The 22,682-nt window shown below is 35.0% G+C and overlaps 1 protein-coding gene across 1 annotated transcript in view; it reads right to left on the reverse strand.

Moving 5' to 3' along the window:
* LOC131825591 (EGF-like and EMI domain-containing protein 1) overlaps positions 1–22,682 on the reverse strand; it is a gene marked incomplete at its 5' end in the record, with an annotated part of 304,549 nt that overhangs the window by 20,162 nt on the left and 261,705 nt on the right. Inside the window, 2 exon segments of the mRNA XM_059165052.1 lie at positions 14,253–14,332; positions 19,022–19,113.

Consider the following 22,682-nt stretch of genomic DNA (forward strand, 5'->3'; position numbering starts at 1 on the left):
CTAGGGAAACAATGTAGGATCTAGAAAGAGAAACAGTGGGAGGTTAGAGGAAGATGTGCACGCTAGAGGATAATGTTGAAAATCAAAGAACACTTTACGGTGTTTGGAAGAAAAAAACAATGAAATTGTCTTGAATTGAAATCTGAAAATAAAGCTGGTTGATTCAATCCTTTAAATTCTGTACTGAAGCTTTCAAATATATTTTTCTTTACACAACTGGCTGGACATGAGGAATAAGCAGCATGGGCTTTATAGAAAGAAGACATCTAGATACGCGTATGGTTAATTTTCCAGTTTGATGTTCGAAATGGACTGTGTGGGAACTTTTCGTGAAATGATGAAGACATGTATTGGTTTGTGTCAAGTGTAATGGAAGAAAGGACTCTGTCTCCTCCTGTGAAACCATTGAATTAGAATTGTGTCCTCATGGCATCTAGAGCACAGAAACTCAACTGCTGAAAAGTCAACTGATGGATTGGAAAAATATGAATCAAAATACATTAAGAAAAATGAATCATAAGATCCTATCAATTTCTAGCAAAGCTAAAGATGACAGAATAAGAATGAAAATGAAAAATAAGTTTATTTAATTTTCCTTTTCTATAAAAGAAAAAGGAACAGAGGGAGGAAAAGACCCCCATTCATTGCTGGAACCAATCTAGAGCTTTGGTGTCATCTCTGAATTTATACTTAAGGGGGAGTAGATGTTTTTAAATCAGTGACCAGTGACCAATGTGCCAAGTCTGAAGCTCTAACAAGAAATTTTCAAAGCTGAGTCAATGTTTACTGATTGTTGCTCAAACTTCCCAAAGCTAACCTTGAATATAAATGACATATGTTGAAATATAAATAACAGATACATATAGATTGCATTTTCCCATTTATTAAATGTTAATTATATGCCAGACAATATGCCAAGTGACCCAATCATATCCTAGTAGACAAGAATATGAACTTTCAGGTCAAACTGCCTACATGAAAATTCTAACTTTATCATCACTAATTTTGTTACCTTTAGCCAGATATCCTTTCTCTTATCTCCTCAGCTTTACAATCCAAATAATAATATTTGCTTTATACCTCAAAGGATTGTTGTGAAAATTAATTGGAATATTACAAGCCAAATGTCTAGAATAGTGGCCCACATACAATAAGCACTCAGTAAGCACTACATGCTAATCCTCACAATGCTACAAAGATGTGTCAACTGAAGTTCATCGATTTTAAGAACTTCGTGCAAGTGTATCCATCTAATAGTAGCTGGGCTGCAGTTTTAAGACAGGTATGTCTGGCCAGCCCATCTTCCCCATGTTTCATATTCATATTCCCCTGCAATAGGCCTACCAAGTGTTGGTACACAGAAAAGGTCAGCCTCCCAGAGCTCCATTTCCCTTCTGCACAAAGACTGTCAAACATTCCTTACTCTCCCCTGACCTCTGCAGAATTCAGTGAACCTAATCTACAGATCCAAAAACTTTAGCTCATTTAAAAAAAAAAAAAAAAAAAAAAAAAAAAGGGAGCGAGAAAGAGAGAGGAAAAGTTCATATTTCTTCAGAAAAAACAGAATAGTTCCTTAGTTTGTTTGTTTGCTTAGGATCATGTAACCTTCCAAGGAAAACAGTTCAGATTTTGGAGAGAAGTTGATTTTTGGTGTTAAAAAAAAAATGACATGATAACTGGACAGAGCTGGCTCCAGAGAGGGCAACAGCATATAAAATCATGAGACACTTCAACCGTCCTGTTAAAGTTAGAAAAATCCATTACTGAGTTGTAGAAGGAAAACAACTTGCGGAAATATCATCGAGGGCCGACCGTTTCCAATCACTGGTACTCCATTCATTATATGCTTGAGTGGTTCCAGGAACAACAGAAGACCGTGCACTGTTACAATGCCAAGGACAAGAAAGGCAACTCAGCCTGTCGGGCTGACTTCCCCTCACAGCAATCCGAACATTTCAGGCTTCGCTTCCCTTGCCCAGATGAGTTAGTCACTAGGGAAGTGAAGCCATGGCCAAGGACTCCTTTCTCAGAGAAGACTCACTGCTCTCTTGTGAACCACCGCCTGCTTTCACATTCTTCAGGTCTCGCACATACAAACTATTTTGAAGGGACAGGTACAGCCTGTCAATCCATGTTCATTCTATTCCCTTGGTTCTTTATTCTAAGAGCCTCCATCAGGGGACCACTGTCTTTAAATGGTATCACTAATTCTTATACTATCCTTACAAAACTGTTGCACTGTTTAGACAAGGAAATTGATGCTCATGGTTTTAAGTTTAAAGAAGCATCTAACAGCAAGCGATAGAAATGGGGCTTGTACCCGGGTCTGCTGAGTTCTAAAACCCATGACCTTCCTTCCACACAGCAGTTTAGCATGTTTCAGTGTGATGAAGACGACAGAATCCACAGTAGAGTGTAGGAAAAAAAAGTTGAAATTTTGATTGAGCACATCCAAAAAATTGATGCCATTGAAAAAGTGGAAAATTTCAGTGAGGACAGTGTCTGGATAAGACAGAAAAAAAGTGTGTTTAGTAAATATTTTATCAAAAAAGAGTGGGTAAGGCAAGGGAAGATAGAATTTCAGCTTGCCTGGGGGTCCCAGACATAGTGTCAGTGGCCAAAATGAATCAAATATGCAGACATAATGAAGATTTATTTTTAAATTCCCATTTGATGTGCTGATTCACTTGTATTTAATTTAAACTTTTAGACTGAAATAGTTATTTTTGCTGAGCTTAAACACACACATCCCAAACTTACTTCATAAATTTAGTAATAGGTTTATGAGTTAAATCTTTCTAATGAGACCTTAAACTTGGTGGAGAGTCTTTAAATATTAAGTTGGGGTATTATTTTGAAGCGAAGACCCTGATGTTAAGACTGTGTTAAGTCTTTTATTAAAACCACACATCTGGGGCACCTGGGTGGCTCAGTCGTTAAGGGTTTGCCTTAGGCTCAGGGCATGATCCCGGGGTCCTGAGATCGAGCCCTACATAGGGCTCCCTGCTCAGCGGGAAGCCTGCTTCTCCTTCTCTCCCTCTCCCACTCCCCCAGCTTGTGTTCCCTCTCTCACTGTCTCTCTCTCTGTCAAACAAGTGAATAAATCTTTAAAACACACACACATCCAAAAATAAGATAGCTAGTTGCTTAGTCTTGAGATGGCATTATTTGATACACATATTTGGCAATGAGTGCTTAAATATGTTAGAGGCTTTTGTAAAAAGATAGCAATTGCAATTGGATGACTTAAAAGCTCTTCCTTGTAGTATACTCCAGAGCTTTTTTTAAATGTCTATGTTCTTTTTTTTTTTTTTTTCCAGAGAGAGAGAGGTGGGGGCAGGGCAGATGGAAAGGGAGGGAGAGAATCTTAAGCAGGCTTCATACCCAACATGAAGCTCGATGTGGGGCTCAATCTCACAACCCTGAGATCATGACTTGAACTGGAATCAAGAGTCATCCACTTAACTGACTGAACCCCCCAGGCAACCTTAGATGCCTATGTTCTTATCACTGGTTCTGGACTGAACCATGGTTAATTTGTCCCTTAGCCTTTTTGTTCTCTTAAAAAAAATTGTAACTTAGAATAATAAAATTGACTTTATTGATTCACTTTCTATTTTCCACTCTTTTTAGGGTTTTGTCCTAGTATCTCCAGCTCAAGAAAGAATAAATTTATGCAGGGCTTGACTTAGGGAACAGCTGGTATTGAAAATGTTTCTCTTCTTTAAGCCCTCTCCCTTCCTTATCCAAACAGAGAAAAGACAGATCTGTTTTTTCCTACTCAAAAGGGGTGGAGTGAAATCCAAGTCCTCCAAAAAAGAGACGGAATGCTGCTCTACCTCACTACTCACTCCTACTTCAAACTTTAACTTTTGGACTCACATCATTTTTAGAATGTGAAACCATTTTTCAAAGACATTAGGTTCCCAAGAGGTAGGCGAGGATTAGTTCCAGTTTAAGCAAAATTTAAACACACAAATTTAAAAAAAAAAAAAAAAAAAAAAAAAAGCAAAACAAGCAAGCTGGATACTCCTTTTCTCTTCCTTTTTAGACCATGAGTTACAACATTTAAAACAACCCAGAGTGTTTGCAGCATCGTAATCTGCACTCCTTCGACCCTCCAGTCTTCCAAAAGGAGGTTTGGGAAGACATGAGCTTTTGAGAAGTTGCCAGTTAAGAAGTCCGTTTGGAAGCCACTTTAAACCAAAGTTGCGTAATCAGAACTGTTGGCCTTAAGTATGTGTTTGAGTAATGTATTAAATGGCATTAACATGGACAGTAAAACTCTTGCATTATTTTCTTCCCTGGGGGCATATAATGCAAAACTTCATTGACTGGAGCCAGTTTGGTAAATGGGGCAGAAAATGCCTGTAGAACTGATGTAATGTTACGAAGAAAGTGGAGCATAAGATGGCATATAAACTCCTAATGGTATTGTTTCCTAGATTCTCCTTGCGCAGCAAAGTGAGTATCATGGCTGCTTTTAAGGGAACAGCCTGATTACAATTAAGGCACCAATGTGTGTGTTTCCTGGCACACATATGAATATGGGGCACAGATTAGAATTCATTTCATCAAGCTTTAATTTCATATTCAGCCTCTTAAAAGTTCCATATCTTTTAAATACGCTGCCAGCAACCTGTTATCTGGTATAATGAAAAGCAGTGTAACCACTCACCAAATAAAATCCCATATAAAATCTCAACCTCAGTTTCACTTTTCAGGCGCTGGTTTCATTGCTTCTTCCACCCACCCTTTCTCTCTGCCAGAGCCTCTAATGAGCAGCAACTCTGGCCAAACCCTGCCAAGTGAGAGCAGGTGGGTTTGATGGGATGTGAAATGTAGTTTGCCTCTAACAAGACTACCATTCGCAGGCAAGACCACATGGATCTTAGGCAGAGAGCAAGAAAATCTAAGCAGATGTTTACAAATAAGAATGAAATAAATCACATGGTTTAATAATACTCCAGTATTCATTTGAATAGTAGAATGAAATAAATCACATGGTTTAATAATACTCCAGTATTCATTTGAATAGTACTCATTATATGTCATAGGACCTTTAAAGAAATATTTCTGGAAAGATTTCCTTTGTACTTGTGAAACGTAAAATAAGTGGACTTCTAGAAAGAAGAACACGTTTCTTTTCATCTTCATAAAGCCCAGGATAGCAGAAGCTGCTTGGATGATATATCATTATATCCATTCATTCATTCATCCATTTGCTTAAAAAAAAAAAAAAACTAAGATATTCCAAAATAATTACTTTTACTCGTTTGTTAGACAAATCCGTAAATATAATTGTGGGGTTTACAAAATGAAAACAAGATTATTTTCTTGTTACTCTGATTTGACTATCAAGTAATTTTCTAACAGAAAGAACTTATATTTTCATAGCTAATACTATGTTTGGTTTAAATTATGCTCTCTATATATTATGAGAAGAAAGAAATATGCTAAAGAAACTCAAGGCTGAATGTGAGAATCAAAACAGATGACGTGATATGGAAAGCATTTTGAAAGTGGTGAAACATTTCACAGACTTACAAGCTTATTATTATCTTTAGAGGTAAGATGGCGTAGGGGAGAGAGTAGACGGAGTGGGAAGTCAAGTACAAACTTTGTGACCAGCCAGTGTGTGGAGCTGTGCAGGACATTTACTCTCTTAAAGACTTAGTTTCTGTTTATTTAAAAATTCCATGTAATAACTGCCCTATCCATCCACCACCCAGGCTTACTGTGAGAGTCAAATGTATTTAAAATCACTCTTTTGAACTGCAAAGCACAATAAGTAATTTTGAAATTTGTGAAATATGTTCCTGATTATAGTCACCATTTAGGAGAACTACAACACAATTTCAGAAATAAGGAAATTTCAGGAGCCCATGTCATACAAATGCAGTAATTCAAGTGCTTCAGAAACTTTCATTTACAAATGTGGTTAGTATTAGTAAGAGACTCTATCCACTTAAAGTCTTTGGACCTAGAGTATAAACACAAATACAAATACAATTCACAGATTTCTTAATTGACTTGCTATATTGATAGTAGCTATAGTTTTTTAATTTCTAGTTTTCTTTTAGTTTCTTTGGTTTTTCTTTAGTTTTCTTAATTTTTAGTTTAATTTTAGTTTTCTTTTTAATATGTATACAAGAATGTGTATAATATTGCATTGTAAAGTGATATAAAATATTATAAGAAATGTGTTACTAAGCACAAGAGTGTACTCAGCAGTGATGAGCCTAAGAACTAGGACAGAAGTAAAATTGTGTATATTAAATAGCGTTGTGGTAGAAATAGGGGAGATATTTAGAAGGGTGTAACTATACCAGCAATGATTAAAACTTTCCATATCTTCTCTATCTGCAGTTGACCCTTGAGCCACATGGGTTTAAACTGTGTAGGTCCACTTTTATGTGGGTTTTTTAATAGTACTGTACTATAAATGTACTTTCTCTCCCTTATGATTTCTTAATAATGCTCTCTTTTCTCCAGACTACTTTATTGTTAGAATACAGTACATAATACATGTAACCTACAAAATATGTGGTAATCAACAGTTCATGCTATCCAGAAGGCTTCTGGTCAATGGTGGGCTATGAATAGTTAAGTTTTGAAGGAGTCAAAAGTTATATGCAGATTTTCAGGTTAGTCAGCACCCGTAACCCCCCGCATTGTTTAAAGGTCTACCATGTTGTCAAATTCTTAGTTTCTGCCAGTGGAGTGGGTAAAATAATGGCTATCGCATTTCATTTTAATTTTCATTTCCCTTATTACTACTGAAATAGAACTACTTTTCGAAACTTTGCTTACCAAAAATCTTTCTCTTTTGTGAAACTTCTGCTCATCTTTTGCTCAGTTTCCTATAGAGTAATAGTATTACTGACTTAGGAGGTTTCTTTTTAATATCTGAGAAAATAATGTTCTTTTGGTTATATGTATCGTGAATATTTTCTCAGAGCTTGTGACTTGTTTTTACATTTTCTTTTGAGGTGTAGAGATTAACAGAATGATGTTCATCAATCTTTTCAACAGAGCTAGTGCTTTTATGTGTTATTTAAGAAAGTCTTCTTTACCCTAATTTCAGAGAGATCTCATCTATATTTTTTTGGAAAAATATTTACAGTTTTATATCTCATATAGAAATCTTTAAATCATTAGCTTTAATATGATGAAAGGAGAGTCCTAATTTAATTTTTTAATATAAAGGGACTTTTTAAAGCTACATTTATCAAATAGTCTTTCATTTCCTCAGTGATCTGCTAGGCTACCCTTGTATTTATAAAGGTTTTTCCTATGCCTGAACTTGCATTCTGTCTCGTGGGTCAGTCTGTGTATCCATGGTGCCAATACCACACTTTCTTATTTATTAAGGCTTTATCTTAATATTTAATATCCAGTAGGACAAATCATCACTCTTTATTCTTCCTCCCCATGAATATCATAACTAATGTTTACTCTTTTTTCTTCTATGTAAATATTAGAATCTGATTTAAAAATTCTACATGAAACTCGGCTAGAATTTTAATCAGAATAGCATTAAAGGTACAGATCAGTTTGGGGACATTTGATATCTTTATAACAATGACTGCGTCTTCATAGAAAATATCTCTCCATTAATTTAGGTACTGGTTAAATTATTTGAATAAAATCTTAAAATATTATTACATTAGGTCTTGCACAACTTTGATTTCCTCTAAGAGATTATAGTTTTAATTGTTTTTACAAATGGCATCTAAGAACTATTTTCTGATCTTTGTTGCTACTCCATAAAAATATTACTCATTACTGCATATTAATTTAATATTCTGTTAACTTGCTATATATGTATTCATTATATTCAACAATTCATGTTAGATTTTTTTGGTATTGTTTCTTCCTTTTTGGTGTCTTTAATTTCATTTTTATTTTCTTAGAGGATCATCTGAGATAATTGAGGTTTGTCTATAGCTTAATATAAATGTAATCATTTTTTGTAAATACCATAATTGTGCTTAAGAAGAATGTATATAATTTAGGATGTAGATATATTTCTATATATCTCTACTATGTCAAGTTTACCAAAACTTTCCTATATATAATAATATTTTGTCTGTTTGATCAATAAATAAATACATACATACCTAATAAATACATGAAGTCTCTTAAAAATAAATAAAATAAAATATTTTGTTATCAACCTTTTTTTAATCTTTATGCAATAGGGGTGTCTCTTATAAATTACATATAGATTTATTCCCTTAATTCATTTTGAAAGATTTGGCCTTTAACTGATAAATTATAATTATTAACATATTAGTTGATATAATCAACCAATATTTCTTTTAGTTTTTTTATAAGAGACTGTGGGGTTTTTTTGTTTGTTTTTAAGATTATTTATTTATTTGACAGAGAGAAATCACAAGCAGGCAGAGGCAGGCAGAGAGAGGGGGTTGGTAACAGGCTCCCTGCTGAGCAGAGAATCCCATGCGGGGCTCCATCCCAGGACTCTGGGATCATGACCTGAGCTGAAGGCAGAGGCTTTAACCCACTGAGCCACCCAGGCGCCCCCAAATTTTTATTTTTGTGTTCAGCTCATCTATCCTTTTTTTTTTTTAATCCTTTCTTGTATTTTAAAAAACTGATTTGTTGAAGTAGAAATTTCTATTATCATTTTTCTTTTCTTTTCTTTTTTTCCTATACTGCTTTGGACTTTGTAATCTTTTTTTTTTTTTTAAACATATTTTACTTAATAAAATCTAAACAATGTGTTCATTCCCACTCTCAACCAGAAATATCTTAGAGAATGTTGAAACTAACCATGGTCCAGTTTGTCTGTAGTCCATATTATTTCTTCAGCGACATTTTCCTAGTTCTCTAATACAAATCAGTAACACATGCTTTGTCGTTTATTCTGAAGAATAAATGAGGAATACTATGGACTCAATGTTTATGCTCCCCCCAAATTCATACTTTGAAATCCTAATCCCCAATGTGATGGTGTTAGGAAGTGAGGCCTTTGAGAAGTGATTAGGTCATGCAGGTTCAGCCCTCATGAAAGGGATTAATTCTCTTTAAAAAGGACTCTAGAGAGGTCTTCTGCCCTTGTCTGCACTCTGAGGACACCAACGGAAGATGGTCATCTATGAACGATGAGGTGAGCTCTTTCCTGGTACTGGGCACCCTGATCTTGGATTTACCAGTCTCGAGAGTTGCAAGAAATAAATGTGTATTGTTTCAGCCACCCAGCTTATGGTGGTTTGTTACCGCAACCTGGACAGACTAAGCCAAGAAGGGGAAACATTGTGTTTGCTTGAACTAGAAAATTTTGGCATATGACAGCATGGATTTGGAAATTTTAAAATATGGGTTCTGGTTCTGGCTCTATGCTTGTTATTTGACTTTGAACAGGTTCTTTTCAGCCACTAAGCCTAAGCTATTTCTGTTAGGTATGATGGGATCCTTTATATCTACTATGCGGTGTTGGTGTCCATTTATTTGCTCACTTACTGATTGATAAATATTTGCTCAAACTAATATATGACTGATTTTGTACCAAATATTGAGTATGTTGTGATAAACAGAAGTATTTATTTCCCGTCATAAAATTTACAATCTTAGAAATACAGGATTAGAAGAAGAGCATACAGATAACTGAGACAAATTCTCAGAAGTAACTGATGTGCAACAAGAGGCTGTTTAAGGATATTGTGTATGAAATGAATGGAATTTAGTAAGCACTCAATAAATGATGATAATTTTTTAATGAGAAATAATTTTCCATATCTTTGAAGTGACTAATTGGAAGTGACTAATTTATAACTAATATGACAACATGTAATAAAATACTAAACTATGTTCATACAGGATAACCTCAGTCAAAACCAAAAATCCAACCGGCTGCACCATGTAGGTGCCCTTATTATATTGTTTTTTAATTGAACTTCGCCATTTGTCCATTCAGCAAATACATATTATAAGACATGTATTATGTACCATATAATGTGTTATACTAAGAATCATGTGATAATTTGTGGTGGAATTTGAGAACTGAGCAGTTAAGAGGTGAGGGTAACCTATAAAAAAAAGGAATACAAGGTATTTTATGCAATCAGATTATAAGTCATGCTACTTTGTGGTATTTTTGTAAAAATAGAATAGAAATAAATTAATTCATGTATTCACCACACATTTATCAAGTATCTGTTATGTGTTAATATTGTTCAAGATTCTGGAGATAAAAAATTAGTAAGATACGCTCCCTGATCTGATGTTAACAGCTAATTGGGAATTATTGATGGGTATAATCCATTGTGATTTGGAAGATCGATATAACCCAGTATGATACTTAAGATACATTATTTCAAGGATTCTAAAATAATTTCCAGACCAGGAGAGGTATGTCTCATCATGTTGCACACTGCTTTCCTCTGACTCTTTTTGTCTTCTGTAAAATACCACTGACTCTAAAATGGTATGTTAAAACAATGTGAAAGAAGCCAGTCTTTGTAAGGGACTTGAGAAATAGCATTATGCTTATGATTGAAAAAAAGAAACAAAGAATATTTTAAAATATGATACTTCTTGGTATATTCAGAATTTTGTATCCAATTCAACTGGTGTAATCTCAAATTTATTTATGGTTTCAGTTCACCCATTTTTAAGAAGGAGATAAATCCACAATTTTTCAGGACAAGGAAAAGAAATTTCTATGCATATCAACTAAATATTAGAGCCTTAAAGTATTAGGAGCCAAACCCAGCTCAGCCATGGCTTCATTTTTCAGGAATTAAAATTTACTGAAATATTTGAAATGCAGCATGTGTCAATTTCATCCCTTAAAATGAAAATGATTGAATGTTCAACTAATAGTTCGATGAGCCTAACAGTACAAATAATGACTGGGAAGACTGAAGAGGCCAACCAAAAAGGATATACATTCAACTTACAATTATTTCTTCAGTTTTAAGCTGTGCAAATATATTGTGGAAGTTTTCCTATATTGGGTTTGCTTTAGGATTAGCCATATATAGGTTGTGGTTCTTTATGGAATCAGTGACAATTAACATAATAACTACAAAAAGTCTTTAAACTGGGAAAAAATAGGATTGATAATGCAATGACTATAAGATATTTTGATCCTGGGCGCCTGGGTGGCTCAGTGGGTTGAAGCCTCTGCCTTTGGCTCAGGTCATGATCTCGGGGTCCTGGGATCAAGCCCCCCAAAGGGCTCTCTGCTCAGCAGGGGCCTGCCTCCTCCTCTCTCTGCCTGCCTCTCTGCCTACTAGTGATCTGTCTCTGTCAAAGAAATACATTTAAAAAAAATCTTCAAAAAAGATATTTTGATCCTTTTCATTTCTATCTTTATTGAAATTGTACACTTTCGTTTATTCTCTGTTTTCAATAAAAATGGGAAGTTTTATGGAGTCATGAAGAGCTAAACGTTTTATGGCAGTTTTATTTTTCCCTAAATAAAGTATTCATCATGGCTAGAATTGATGACTATGTAAATATAATGCTTTTACTTTTTATTAAAGCACAACATATCAAGAAAAAACTCAACAGCTGTTCTGTTGTTTTTGTTTGTTTGTTTGTTTTTTCCCTCAAATGCTATTTGGAAACTCCAGGCTAGTCAAAGTCTAGAAAATGGGGGATAGTGAAATGTATTTCAAATTGAGCCCCAAATAATTTTTTGTAATTCAAGGCACCCTTCCCCATACCAAAGTTACATTAGTAACAATAAAATAACTTTTATTAAATTTGTTAATAACAAAAGACTGGAGGTTTCTGAAATGTCAGAATAGAGATCTGAACATATGAGAGTTTCTAAATGATACCTTAAAGATTTGGAATAATCTTAGAGTCAGATTTGTGGCTTAGACTTGCCATTTATTCACCAAACTGTTTATCTTTCCTTCCTCAGCAGACAGACTACATTTCCCAGCATCCCTTGAAATGTTCTGAAGATACAACTAATGTGAGCCATTTCTGGAATTGGCCTGTATAATCTTCTCACCAATAAACCTTCATTCTGTCTCTACCTTTCCTCCTCATCTGAGGGTTCCATCTTGAGAACTCTAAGCACCCAGAGAAGGATAGAGCTACACAAGAGCAAAGTCACAAGAGAGAAATTTCTCTGTGAAAGAAAACCAGCCAGAAGAACCACTCAGCCCAGAACATTGCATTAGGCTATTGTATGCCTGAGAATAAACTTTTTTTATATTAAGCCCCTAACATTTGGAGTTGTTAGTTAGCTAATTATGACTAATTCAAAAAGATTCCAAGAATGAGAAGCAGAAAGGCTACCATCAACATCCTAGAATCTGTATCATTTATGAATGCTATGGAGGTCTATCCAAATAGGTATCTTCCCTGGCTAATGTCAGAATTCCAACACTACAGTGAGAATTCCTCTAAATTTTTTTAAAATGCAAATATTCAGGGAAAGGAAATGTGCTTTCCTGTGGCCATTTTCTATATAAGAGGGGAAATGGGACTTCAGAGAAAAAGATGATGTTTGGGAAAAGAAGAATACTGATAAAGCAGGAAAAAGGTAAGAAAAGTCAGGTAATGGCACACAAATTCACTTGTTCTTTTTAGGGTCATGGTGTCAAATGTAATGGAAAACATATGATCTTTCTAGTGTTTGTGGCTCCATGAATAATGGAAGGTGGCTTTGGGTGATGCCATCATTTCTAGGAAAGTGGGTTATACCCCTTGATTACTGAAAATCTCTTGTATCTCCAAGGCTGGTTATAATCTTTAAGATATTAATTTGCATCTTTTATTTCTGTATTATTCTCCTTTTTCTCCTCTTCACTCCAGTAGACACAAAGGCTCTACATTACATCACTTGATAGACATTTATTTAGTAAATTTTAAATCTAAACAGAAAGGTACTGAGACTGAGTTCTGAAGAGTCATGCAGGTGGGGGCTGTAGACTTCCTAGCTATACCCTATGAATTACAGTATCTATGACCGCACTTCCCAACCAACATCTTAGCAACCTTAACATATCCCTAGGGATAGAAAATTTGCTCAAAATCCTACAGGTAAAGTAGCGTTCCACATGGTGTAATGAAAGACCAAATAGACTTTAGTGAATTTTTGTAAACTTGCATTTGTGGCCTGATGCTCATACTTCATGACTGAGACTGTGATAATTAAATTTGTCTCATCTTAGGTGGGAGATGGTGCCAGATATATTCCATGACTCAAAGATAAGCCAAAACAGATTACCTTGAAATAAATGAATATGAAAAATATATAAAAATTTGTGGGGTGTAGCTAAAACTGTCATTAGAGGAAAAGCTATAGTCACAAAAGTTCCTATAAAGAGAAGAAAAATTTTCAAAATCACTTATCTTAACATCTATCTTGAAAAATATGAGTAAAAGAAGAGCAAATGGAATTCAAATTAAGCAGAAGAAAGGAAATAATACAGATAATAGCAGATATCAATGAAATATAAAACAGATAAATATATAATAATAATTGGGTTAAAATCTGGGTTTTTAAAATCTTGATAAATATTTTAAATAATTGATAAATCTTTAGCTAGAATGACCAAAGAAAAAAACAAAAGGATACCCAAATTACTAACATGAAGAATTCAACAGAGGATATCACACATACCAAAAGAATAGTAAATAAATATTTTGAATAACGTCATGATAATAAGCTTGACAACTTCAAAAAAATGGACAAATTCTTTTAAGAGTTATTACCAAAACTGACTGAAACATACAGAAACAGTTCTATATTTATTAAAGAAATTGAATTTGTTATTAAAAGTCTTTCCAAAAGTAAACTCTGTACCCAGATAGCTTGACTAGTAAATTAATGCTCAAAACAAGGTTTTTTCAAGAAAAGAAAAACTGCAGCCCAGTAATCCTCACAAACATCAACACAAAAATGTTTGACAAAATTTTAGCAAATCAAATTTAATAATTTTAAAATGGCTAATACATCATGTTAGGCTTTATCCTTGTAGTACAAATTTAGTTTACCATTTAAAAAGCAATCAATGTAATTCACTGTACCAACAGGAAAAAAAGAGAAAAATCACATGAACATCAAAACAGATGAAGAAGGAAGTGGGCTAAATATGTGGTGTGTATTAAGGAGGACACTTGTGATGAGAACTTGATGTAGCATCTAAATGATGAAAAACTAAATTCTACACCTGAAACTAATATTACACTACATGTTAACTAATTAGAATTTAAATAAAAACTTGGAAAAAAAATGAAACAGATGCAGGAAAGTTTACCTGGCTGGCTCAGTCGGAAGAGCATACAACTCTTGATCCCAGGGTCATGAGTTTGAACCCCATGTTGGGTGTAGAAATTACTAAAACAAACAAAACAAAAACAGATGTAGAGAACAAAACAAACAGTTAACAAAATGCCACACCCATTCATTATTAAAACCATCAAAATTGACAACTGATAGGAACTTCCTTAATTTGATAAAGGGCGTCTAAGAAAAATCTATACCTATCATCATACTTACTGATGAAAAATTGAAATGTTTCCACCAAATATTGAGAACTATCACTATTCAATGTTGTACTAAAAGTTCCAGGCAGTTAAAAAAGGAAAAATAAAGAAAAGATACAAAGATTGGGATGAAAATTATAAACCTTTATTTTTTGGCATATTCATAAACCTAGAAGTTAATAAGGAATCCACAAAATTGCTCTTCGAGTTACTAAGAGGTGTTAGCAATGACATAGAATGTTAGAATAAGAAAAAATTAATTATGTTTTTATACGAATGCAAAAAAATGAAGATTGAAATTAAATAGTGTTTACAATACCATCAAAGGTATAAAGTACTTAGGGGTAAATTTAATAAAATATGGGTAAAATACTTTGTACTCTAGAAAATTAAAAAAAAAATTTTTAAGAAAATAAAGACCTTTAAACTAAAGAAATTATACTGTGGTTTAGGCTGGAAGACTCAATGTTGTTCAAATTGATACAGATTCAACGCAATCTAAATCGATATTCTAGTGGGCTTTAAACAAAAAGAAATCAACAAACTAGTTCTAAAATCCATATGGAGAGTCAAAAGGCATTAAGATTGTCAAAAGAATAATGAATGTTGTAAAAGAAAAAAAAAGTTAGAGAACTTACATATCTGACTTCAAGGTTTACTTATTATAAAATTAAAACACCAAGACAAAGTACATTGATGTAAAAAATAGTAAGTTCAATGAGACAAAATAGAGATTCTAGAAATAGACCTATGCATATATGACCAATTGAGTTTGAACAAAGATGCTGAAGTAATTTAATGTTGAAAGGCTTGTGTTTCCAACACACAGTGCCAGAAGACTGCTAATCCGTATGGAAAACAAAAACAAATACAAAAGTATTAACCTCATCTTCAACTAAGCAGCATGTAAAAATCATCCCCAAATAACAACATTTAAATATAAAAAGCTAATATAAACATTTTTAGAAGAAAATTTGGGGGACCTTGGAAGGAAAGTTTTCTTAAAAAGAATACAAGAAGTTTAAACAATAGAAAGTTGACAAATTTGATGTCATCAAAATTAAAAACTGCTCTTCAAAAGTCACTATTAAGAAAATAGGCAAACCATGAGCTTGCAGAAAATCTTCACCATACATATACCCGAGAAAGACCTCTATTTACAATGTAATAATATGAAAATAAGTCTAATTAAATTAAAAATGAACCCTAAATTAAATGGCAAAAATCTTGAGCACTCTTTTTACCAAAGATATGTAAATGACAATAAGTTTATGGGAAAAAATGCTGAAGGCAATTTGTTCTCATGTAAATGAAAATTATAACCACAAGGAGATACTATTACACATCCACTCACATCTCTAAATGAAGACAATACAAGGTATTGGTGAGGGTGCAGATTTGCAGAACCTGGGACCTCACATGTTGCTGATGGGTGTGTAAAATTGTACAACCCATTGGAAAACATTTATACAGTTTCTAATAGTTAAAAATACACTTATTATATGACTCATCACAAGCATACTAAGTAATTTACCAAAGAGGAAAAAAATATACATCCATACAAAGACCTGCCATAACAGCATTATTCTATAACTGGAAATCATGGGTCCGACAGATGATGATAGAGCTAAACAATTAATACCATGTAAAAATAAGAAATACATTCCTGATATATGCAACAATGTGGTTAACTTTCTAAACAAATGACTCCAGAAATAGAGTGTTCATACTGTATGATTCATTTTGTATGAAATTTTAATCATAATGGCAGAAATTGGGTTAGTGTTGCCTAAGTCTTGGAATAGTGTCATGATTCACTGAGAGGGCACAAGACCATATTTTGGGATAGCAGAAATGTTCCAAATCTTTATTATGGAGGTGATTACACACACGTATATATACTTTCAGGGACAGTTATACAGATGTATACCCTTAAATGGGTGTCTTTTGTTGTATGTACATTATACTTCAGTGAGGCTGATTTTTTAAATTGCTCTCAGTTAAATAACAAAGGTATGTGCATAAATAATATAGGAAATGATCATGTTATATCACTGCATGCTCATAAGATCATAAAGGGGTTACTCATGAATTTCAGCCTCTATGCCATTTGATTCTCTAGTTTAAAAGAATCCAGGCCCATTTCAGTGCCAGGTTGGCTCCCATGGGAACCTGGGTTCCAGGTCCATCCTTGTGAACCCAAGTTTCAGGCTGGTCCCTGGACAGAGTCTCAAGACCCACACTCGTGAACCTAAGCACCAGCCTGCCTCAGTGGACACTGATGACAAGCTAGTCCCCACAGACCCAGGCACCAGGCCTGCCTGCCCATAGTCCATAGTAGAGGCCTACTTGTTCATGGGCTCTGGAAGCAGGCCTGCCCACCTTTTCTTACTGAAGCCAATCTGTAACAACTAGAAAAGGTGACTATTTCTTCAAATACACAGATATCAATGCAAGGTAACAAAAATCACAAATAATCAGACAAACATAGCATTATCCAAGGAACCAAATAATAACTGACTCTAAAGAAAATTAGATCTATGAACCACCTGAAAAATAATTCAGTATAATTGTCTTAAGGAAGCTCAAGAGAACACTTATAGACAACTAAATGACATCAGGAAATACTATGTAAAAAAGTGAGAAGTTCATCAAAGATATACAAATCATAAAAGTATTGACACAAATTTTGGAGCTGAAAAATACAATGATTGCAATGAAAAAAAAATCAACAGAGGCTTTCAACAGAAGTCTCAATCAAGCAGAAGAAAGAATAAGTGAGCTCAAAGACAGATCACTTAAAATTACCACGTTGATAAGAAAAACAAATTGACAAACCCTTAGCTAACTACACACAAAAAAGAAGAGATATATATAAACAAAATTATCAGTGAAAGAGAAGACATTCAATTGATACCGTGGAAACAAAGGATCATAAGAGAATACTATGTAAGATCTTGTGCCAACAGATTAACATTTCTCTAATGAAGACATACAAATGGTAAACAGATATATGAAAAGTGCTCACATCACTAATCATCAGGCAAATGCAAATCAAATCCACAATGAAATATCACCTGCTAGAATGGCAATTAAAAACAACAACAACAAAACTAAAGGTAATAAGTACTGATGAAATGTGGAGAAATGGGAACCCTGGTATACTGTTGGTGAGAATGTACACCAAATTGGTACAGCCATCATGGAAAATACCTGTACTCCCATGTTCACTGCAGCATTATTCACAATAGTCAGGATATAGAAACAAAGTGTCCATTTGTGGATGAATGGATAAAGAAAATGTGGTACATAGAGAGAGTGGAATATTATTCCACCCTAAAAAAAGAAGCAAATCCTGCCATTTGTGACAACATGCATGAAACTGAAAGACATTTTATCAAGTGAAATAAGCCAAAGAAACACAAATACTGAGTAATTCTTTTATGTATATAATTTTAAATAGTCACACTCATAGAATCAAATGATATAAAAGTGTTTTCCAGGGACTGTGGGCAGGGGAAAATGAGGAGGGGGTGGTCAGAGTTTTAGTTAGATAAGACAAATTCTGAAGGTACATTATGCAACACAGTGACTCCAGCCACTGTACTGTGTACTTGTCTTAGTCTACTCAGGCAGCTGTATCAAAATACCACAGACTGAGTAACTTATAAACAATAGAAATGTGTTTCTCTCTGTTCTGGAGGCTGGGAAATTCAAAATCAAGTTGTGAACATGGCTGCATTTTTGACAGGGCCCTCTTCCTAATTAAATGGGGGCCTTCTTGCTATGTCCTCACATGATGAAAGGGACAATGGAGTAATGGGGAATCTCTTTCCTAAAAGCAGTAATCCTATTTATGAGGGCTCTACCCTCAGGCTCTGATCACCTCCCAAAGGCCCACGTTCTAATACCATCACACTAGGATTTCAACATATGGATTTGAGGGGGGACATGAACATTCAGATCATAACAATATTTAAAATTTTCTAAGAAAATAAATCTTATGTTAAGTGTTTTTTTACTACACCACCCAAAGTGATATTTATAATATAGAGGCTGGAGAAAGCCAGGAGTGTTGGATATATCTATCTATGGCCTTGATGGTGGTGATGGTTTCGTTTGTGTTTATATTCCTAAACTTAACAAGTTGTATAGATTAAATATATGGAACCAGCCTAAGATTCTCTCTCTCCCCCTCCCTCTGCCCTCCCCGCATCCCCCCCACCCCCAACACACACACACTACTTGGGCGCTCTCTCTTAAAAAAAAAAAAAAAAGAAAGAAAAAAAATTACAACAATGGGACAGTTGATTTGACAAGTTCATAGTAATAGAAAGTACTAGTCTTTACCCAGCTTAGAATCTGTTTTCCCTCTCACGTAAGTCTTTTGACATGTGAGGGGAAGATGACAATGACATCAACATAGAGGTAGCATTGAGAGCATATCACACAGTCTTTTATCCTTATATTATGTTGACAGGTACTTGCATGGGGTTCTTTTCAGTGGGTAACAGTATACAGAACAGAAACCTCCACTTACCCAGGAATCGTATGCCAATTGATCTCATTCTCCAAACTGGTTCCTGTGGCCTTGTTTTTCTCTTCTCCAGATGTCAGTGACATCACCAGACCCTTGTTTGGATGAGTAATATGCATTATCAGCTCTTATTTCCCCCACAGTCATATTTATAAGAAATCAGGGAAATAAAAAACATATTCATCAAGAGAAGATCAGCAATGTTACTTCTGATGACTAGTACAGTCCTTGCATTAGCTGCAGACCAGAAGTATGGGGGCAGGGGGCGCTCTAGAGCACAGAGGCTGAGCTAACAGTTTGTGGATTAGGCAGATTTAGGTTTGTGCCCTGGCCTCTGAGCTTCCTAGCTGTGTGATCTTTTGAGGCCTGCTCCATATTTCTGGTGAGAGTTCTAATATCTACCTTATAGTATTTTCTGAAGATTCAAATAAATACAAAATGTGAAGAACTGACTGTAGTTCCCAGGACACTATTCAACATACAGTAGCTTTGATTACCATTATAATCTTATTAGGAATGAGGACTCCTGACCTCTAATGTCCACAGGCAGCTACAGCAATCGACAATTCTCTACCTTTGTGCCCAAGTTTTCTTCTTTCTAAAGTGGGAAATAATGCCTTTCCAATCTGACTGGGATCATTAAAAAGGTCAAATATAAAAGAACGGTAACTCTTGCCATGGGTGACCCACAATGTGCCCAATTATTTTGTGTTTGTGTTAGGAAGAAGCTTGAGAGTCAGAAAAAAGTAAAAATTTTAAATAACTTTGGTTTTTTTTTTTTTTTTTTTTTTTTTTTGTTTGTTTGTTTTTTTGTAACTGGATGAGAGAATATTTTGGAGAAGAGTTTGTAATTGCATAACTGGATGGAAAAGTTGGTTAGGACAAAGAAGGTGAGAAACAGGATTCTAATAAAATCGAAATTAAAAATCATGGGTTATCATTAAAGCGTAAACAGTGTTGAACTCCAGGAAATTATTGCTTAAGACTGCTAGGAAGTGAAACCCAGTTTGGTTCTTTTTTTGGCCTACTTGAACACACACACACACACACACACACATACACACACACAGAGTCTCTCTCTCTCTCTCTCTCTCTCAATTCCATGTGATTAAGCAGCTTTGTTTCTGTCATTTTCAGCATGCCACTGTTTCCCAGAACTTGGGAAGGCTCTGAGGGATAGGGCTCCCTGGTTCTCAAGTGCTCCTCCTTGCATAACTCTGGTTTTTGAAGAGGTACGCCAGAGGTGAAGTGCAGTCGGTGTCATTTCCAGGATTTACGGGGAACCAAAATGCTTGAGTCAGAAGTTGCCAAGTACACATTTCACTTTGATTTAAAAGACACTTAGTGCCTAAAATTGAAAAGAACGCAAGTGATTACTAATGAAATAGGCCACAGGAACCCACAGTTGAGAAGGAGCCCACTTGTCCATGCAGCCGATGATGCTGATTTACAATTCGGTGGCTAAAGCAGGCTCCTAAGAAAATGAGAATCGACTTTCTGAATTGATGATATTCTGTGACTGAGTGTTGGATCTTCTTTGAGGGCGAAGAGGCAAGTGGGGCGTTTTGATATGCTGCTGGAAAGATCATTTTCTTTAGCCAAACTATAAAGTTCTGTTCATACCCCTGACTTCAATGCCACAATAACTTGGCAAGAAGCTACAATGGCTCACAAATGGATGCTTATAGAGGCATTTAAATTGTCCAGGCTTTCTTGCAGCTTGTAGAAAAAGAAGGGGCGCATGGTTACTGTAAATGTGGACCTTTCCATTGAACGGTGATATATAAGACTGATGACTAATAAACATACCCTACATGGGAATCATTTGAGTGATGACATCTTTTTTCTTTCACCCTTTTAACTAGCCACAATGGCTGGGATTTTACTTAAGAAATATATGGGAAACAGACTAAGCCTCAAGGCAGATCACCCTGGCAGCTGTAGAAAGAGAAGGCTTTATTTTCCCATGCATGTTATCTGCATTTTTCTATCATTTTAACACCCACAGGGAGGTCAGCTTGGTCCTGTGCATGATGTACATTGAATGCCTGAGTCTCGAAGACAACAGCAGCTTCCTGCCCTGAGGGAAAAAAGAGATGGACTCTTCGGCTGTGGCCCTGAGGACCCCGCCACCAGCCCTACCAAAAACCTGTCTGCTTTTTGGACAAACGTACTCGCCAAGGTTCCCAGGAATCCTGGCAACAATCCACTGTTAGGCCACCTTTCTTCCCGTGTCCCCAATAAGGAGGATGGTGGCATTTCCTTGATCCTCATAGGAGATTGATGACAATCAAATGACAAGATGATTGTGACTTTGCAAAACATAAAGCAAAGCGCAAAATGTCATGTTATTGGCTAACACGACTTTAAAAGAAAATAAGAGTTCTCTACCCTCTCCACGTGATTTGTTATGTCCAGTTACCTCATTTTTGCCTGCAACTATCTATTTCTGTTGCAACATTAGCCTGATTTGCCATTAGACTCCATCATATCACTGAGCATGTGGCTACTCTTTTGTCTACTCTGCTTTCTCCTGTGTTCCAGGGATTTTCCAAGATTTTTCTAAAGCAGTACATATAGAATTGTCCCATTCTTTTTTACTGAGCTATAATTTACATATAATGTGTTAATTTTAGGTGCACAACATAACGATGTGGTATATGGTATACATTGCAGAGTGTTTACCCAAACAAGTGTAGTTAATATCCATCACCTTACATAGCTACATATTTTTATTTTCTTGTGATCAGTACTTTTAAGATCTACTCTCTTAGCAACTTTCAAATACATAGTACAATATTGTTAACTATGGCCACCACGCTGTACAGTACATCCCCAGGAGCTACTAATCTTAACAGCTGCAAGTTTGCACCTTTGACCACCTTTTTCATTTTCCCCACCCACCAGCCCCTGCCTCTAGCAACCACCAATGTGTTCTCTGTTTCTATGAGATTTTTTTAAGGTTACACATATAAGTGAGGTCATATAGTCTTTGTCTTTCTCTGTGTGCCTTATTTCACTTAGTATAACACCATCAAAGTCCATCCATGTTGTAAAAAATGTAAGGATTTCCACTTTTTTGTTTTTAAGAGAGAGAGACCACATGCACTAGCAGGGGGTAGGGGCAGAAGGAAAGGGAGAGAGAGAATGTTAAGCAGTCTTTACCTTCATATGGGGCTTCATCTCATGACCCTGAGGTCATGACCTGATCTGAAATCAAGATGCTTAACTGACTGAGCCACCAGTTGCCCCAAGATTTCCTTTTTATGGTTCAGAAATATCACATTATATGTATCATGTGATATATGTGTGTAGGTATGTATATATACATATATATATATATATATATATATATATATATGCCCATATATTATATATGGGCTTGATTTATAAATATATATATTTATATATTTTATGTATTTATATTATATATATATTATAATATATATTATGTATTTATATTATTATAATAATGCCACAATGACATGAAAGTGAAGATATCTCTTTAAGATAGAAATTTCATTTCCATCAACTGTATACCCAGAAACAATTGCTAAATCATGTGGTAGTATTATTTTTAATAATTTGAGGAACCTCTATGCTGTTTTCCATAGTGGCTGCACCAATTTACATTCCCATCAACAATGCACAAGGGTTCCCTTTT

This window comes from Mustela lutreola, chromosome 2, assembly GCF_030435805.1.
Source record: "Mustela lutreola isolate mMusLut2 chromosome 2, mMusLut2.pri, whole genome shotgun sequence".
In the NCBI taxonomy this organism is placed as follows: Eukaryota; Metazoa; Chordata; class Mammalia; order Carnivora; family Mustelidae; genus Mustela; species Mustela lutreola.